Source organism: Echinops telfairi, unplaced genomic scaffold (assembly GCF_000313985.2).
Source record: "Echinops telfairi isolate 266 unplaced genomic scaffold, ASM31398v2 ScPeMD7_7420;HRSCAF=8458, whole genome shotgun sequence".
In the NCBI taxonomy this organism is placed as follows: Eukaryota; Metazoa; Chordata; class Mammalia; order Afrosoricida; family Tenrecidae; genus Echinops; species Echinops telfairi.
In genome coordinates this window covers 6,278,173-6,283,140 of record NW_022111320.1, presented here as the reverse complement: position 1 = coordinate 6,283,140, position 4,968 = coordinate 6,278,173, and positions in this window count along the sequence as shown.

Here is a 4,968-nt window from a genome sequence, read left to right as displayed (position 1 = left end):
CTCAGCAGAGAAAGTTGTCACGACTCCCCAGCCTTCGCTTCCCCTGAGGAACTCCTTTCCAGCTTGTTAAATGTCTCCCTGGTTTGCTTTCTCTCGAGGGTCATTTCTTGTCGGGTTTCAAACAAGTTAGCATAGTTAAGGAAGACGTGTGTTTGGTTTAGTTCCATTTTCTCACTGCTCACTTGGTACCCTGCAGTTTCTTCCTTTTCCTTTCTAGATGAGGGTAGTATATTAACGTATTGCCACATAACAGATTATCCCCGAATGGGTCTAGAATCCACGGTTCCTGGGTAGCATAGCAAGGTTAGCGGTTTGAATCTACTCAATAGTGATGCTGAGGGAGAAAGGCCTGGTGATCGATCTGGTTAAAGATTAGAGTCAAGAAAATCCAACCGTTATTCTGCTTGTAACCCATGGAGTTGCCGTGATTCAAAACCCACAGATTTGATTTTGGTGGCTCCAGAACTTGGGACTGATATAGTTGGGTGTCTTTAACCTAAGGCCTCTCGAAGCTGTAGTCATCGCAGGGCTCCCATTGGACGTTTCTGTTCACTTAACACAGTTGTTGACAGACTGGTTCCTTTCAGGGTGTTAGACGAGCCTCACTTCCTTGTTAGACCATATGGACTTCTCCATAGATCTGCTTTCACTGTAGCAGCTAGTGTCCCCTACGAGCAAGAACATTCCACAGAGAAGTGGTCATCATACTGTATTCTGTTAGTTAAAAGAGAGTTGTTAGGTCCATCCCACACTCAAAGGGCAGGGACTCCAAAAGGAAGAGGAGAGGATGGGGGGGCTCATGGAGCCTCCTAGAGGGTGTCTCTCATAGGAGCCCTGGTGGGCCTGTCAGGAAGGCCTGTGGTCCAAGCTTGCCAGCCCTCTGTAAGATGAGCTAGATGAGAAAGATGACGAGACATCCTGTTCCTATAAAGTTTATGGCCTTGGAAGCCCTGCATCGGGACACTGAGTCAGAACTGACTTGATGCCAGTGGGTTTTTGACTTACTAAAAGACCACAAATGACTGTTTAGTGATTGAGCCAACTCTTGGGTTTGTTAATTCCAATAGTTTTCTGGTTTCTATACATAGTTTTTATTTATTTTTTAATATATTAATTCTTTTCTTAGATTTTTTTTTGACCCTCATTTTGAATTCCTTAAAAGGAAATGGCTTACTTAAGCTTTGCCCTGTGAAAGGCTTTTTACTGAGAGTGTTTTTATTATTTAATACGAATAAATGACAGCTTGACAGACTACAGAAACCTTAGGTTATTTCCTTTTCCTTCCTCTCCCTGTGGACATTGCTTCATTGTCTTCCAGCATCTCCTGTTGCTTTCGGAATGCTCTGGTTACGTACTGTAGTACAACATCCCACCCCACTGCTTAGTGGCTTCCAACAATCTATATCATTTCTCCCAGGTAAAGCTGCCTGGGCTCAACGGGGGCATTTGCCACGAGGCGTTGCCATGCATCTGCAGTCACATAGCAACTTGGGCTGAAGTCACCTGAAGCCTTGGCTAGCTGGATGTCCAGGGTGGCTTTTTCCCTCACAGGCACCTCCGTCCTCTTCTCTTCCATTTGGTCTCTCTCTCCAGCCTAGTAGCCTGGATTTCTTGCATAGGGTCCAAGAGTCAGGAAACTGCCAGACTAGTTAAGGCTATTTGAAGTGCTGGCACAGCAAAACTTGTACTGTACAAGGAGGTACCTCCCCCAAACAAAGATACAAACAAACATGAATTTGTTTCAAAAGCTATTAAATTTTTTTTTTTTAACAAAACAACCTTATTACCTTCAAAGTGCTCTCAGTTACACTTAATACATTGGCCAAATCTGCGATTCCATTCTTGGAAACATTTTTCAAGCTCATCTATTTGGATGGCTGACACACTAGCCTTGATTTTTTTCTTCACCTCTTCTATGGTTGCTGTCCTTTCGTGTCCCTCTTCATTGTGGACACAAAAAGAAGTCACTCGGAGCAAGGTCAAGTGAGTAAGGTGCCTGGGGCAAGAGAGGCATGCTGTTTGTTTTTTTTTTTGCCCAAAACTGGTACACTTGAGATAGCTGCATTAGTGGGTACATTGTCATAGTGGCTAAGCCGGTCCCCACTACCCCCATGTATCTCCAGAGTGAGGTTTATCATCAATTGACATTTACCTTTTTTGAAACAAAAAACCATTCATACACTTGAGTTTTGCCATAGCGCTGCCCTTGTAAGTTGTGTTCAACATCACAACATTTTCTGTGGCATTTTTCTGAACAAGAAACAAAATTTCACAGCCACATTCTGTTCTCTTAAATCGGCCATTGCAACAAACAAGGTTCTGGCGTAACTGCTTTCACGAAAGAATTCACTATGATGAGAGAACCTTCCCAGGCGACACCACTGGGTGCACTATAACTCAGAGTGAGTTGCTGGATGCTGGCCTAATGGGAAAAACATGTATTACGAAACATGTATAAACGAAAGCTTTGTTCTGCCTAGTTTAATTCTGCTATTTGTTTTTAAAAATAATTTTATGGGGGCTCTTAAAGCTCTTTTAACAATCCATACATCAATTGTATCAAGCACATTTGTATAAATTTGCCACCATTTTTTAAACGTTTTCTGTTTGAGCCCTTGTTATTAGCTTCTCTTTTTTCCTCTCTTTCCCCTACCCTCTCACCCTTGTGAACCTTTGATAAAATAAATTATTATTTTCATATCTTAGACTGACTGCTGTCTCCCTTCAGCCATGAAGTTTCTGTTGTTCCTCCCCCATTGTGTGTGGAGGGTGTTATATGCCCATCATTGTGATAGGTTACCCCTTTTCTTCTCCTCTGCCTGCCTTCTCCCTACCCTCTTGGTATCGCTACTCCCATTTCTATTCCTGAGTGGTTTATCTGGATTCTGTGCGTCCAGAGCTCTTGTCTGAACCATTATACATGCTCCGGTCTAGCTGGATCTGTAAGGTAGAGCTGGGGACATGATACCGGGGCAGGGGTGTGTGGGTGTGTGAAGAATCCTCAAAGAACCAGAGGAATATTGTGTTCTGTTGGTGCTGTACTGCACCCTTGCTGGCTTGTTCATTTCTTGCGAACCTTCTGTGAGAGGATATCCAAACGTCTACAGAAGGGTTTTGGGTCTCTACTCCGATCTCCCTTGTTCTCAATATGATTATTTTTTTGCGTTTTCTGATGCCTATTACTTGATCCTATCGACGTCTCGTGATCGCACAGGCTGGTGGGCTTCTTCCATGTGGGCTTGTTGCTTCCCAGCTGGACGGCTGCTTGTTTACCTTCAAGCCTTTAGGACCCAGATGCTATATCTTTTGATAGCTGGACACCATCCATATTTGCTTTTGCGCACCCATTGTGTCTTCGGCGATTGTGTCAGGAGGGTGAGCATCACAGAATGCCTTGTTAATAGATCAAAGTGTTCTTGCATTGAGGGAGGGCTTGAGTAGAGGCCCAAAGACCATCTACTTCCTCAATATATTACCATATAAATATATGTTCGTAGGCCAATACCTCCATTTTTGTGAATTAACATTTACATATGTGCACAACTATGTTTTTACCTCTGAATGGTTTTGCTTCCTGGGTCTTTCCTCTGTTTCCTTTTGCCTTCCTCCTGTCCCACTATCAAGCTCACCCTTCATTTGCCTCTCAGTAATTCCTCTCGGCTAGATTACTGTTGCTCCAACACCACCAGGGTCCTTATGACCCCCCTTGCCGTTGATTTTAATTCCCTAGTTCCCCTGTCTGTGGCATTGTTTGCTCACTGCTCCCTTCCCCCTGCCTCCTCCCCAAAAGTAACCCCAGAACCATCGGTCCCATTGCTTTCTCCTCCGGCTTGATCACGCCTATCTTTTTTTTTTTTTTAAATCATTTTATTGGGGGTTTGTACAATTCTTATCACCATCCATACATACATCCATTGTGTCAAGCACATTTGTACATGTGTTGCCATCATCATTCTCAAAACATTTGCTTTCTACTTGAGCCCTTAATATCGGCTCCTCATTTTTTCTCCCTCCCTCCCTCCGCACTCCCCCCATGTCTATCTTATATTGCAGACAAAATAGCAATTGCAGTGTTTTTTGGGCACCTCCTTGTATGTTACTGGTGAAAGCAGTCACACAGCCTGGCCGGGTTGGTGGGGTTTTTGAGGGTGGAGTAGAGTCCGTTTCTTAATGAAGGAGAAGCAGCAAAGTTAAATTACAGAATGGCTCTGGGGGACAGTTAGGCGATGGGCCTTTTCAGAAACTATTGTCTCACAGGAGAATTCCAAGACAGTTGTGTTTGTCTCCTTTTTTTAAGGTGGCCTACTCTTTACTGTGTAGATGCTAGTCTTCCTTACAAATTTCATTATTTTCTATTAGTTTGTTAAAAGTGAGACGGCACTATGTAGCATCTCTACGCTCCTAATTTTTCTTCTCCAACTGTAATCAGTTGAATTTCCTTTGAACTGTATCCTTTTTGGTATTTACTGAGATAATTACTTTATTACTGTGGTCTGGATCGGAGCCCAAAATATCCGCATGTTTCTGAATAATGTTTAACACTTTTTTTTTTTTTAAATACTGTGATATTTTGATTTTTCAGTTTTAGGTATCTATTGACTGCTTGGGAGGAGCCCTGGTTATGTAGTGGTTAAAGTGCTCATGGAAAATTTTAGCTGTTTACATCCATCAGCTGTGAGGGAGACCTGTGGCATTCTGCTTTCATAAATGGTCTAATCCCCAAACCAAACTCAGTGCCGTCACGTCGCTCCTCCCTCGTAGTGACCCTGTAGGACAGAGCAGAGCTGCCCTGGGCTCCCAAGGCTGTAAACCTTGATAGGGGCAGAAAGCCTGTCTTCCTCCTGTGGAGCGAGCTCCTGGAGCGTTTGGACTGCTGACCTTGTGGTTTCCACTGTAATGCTGACCCATGACACCACTGCCTCGGAAACCCCATAGGGACAGTTTTACTCTGTCTTACAGGGTCCCTGG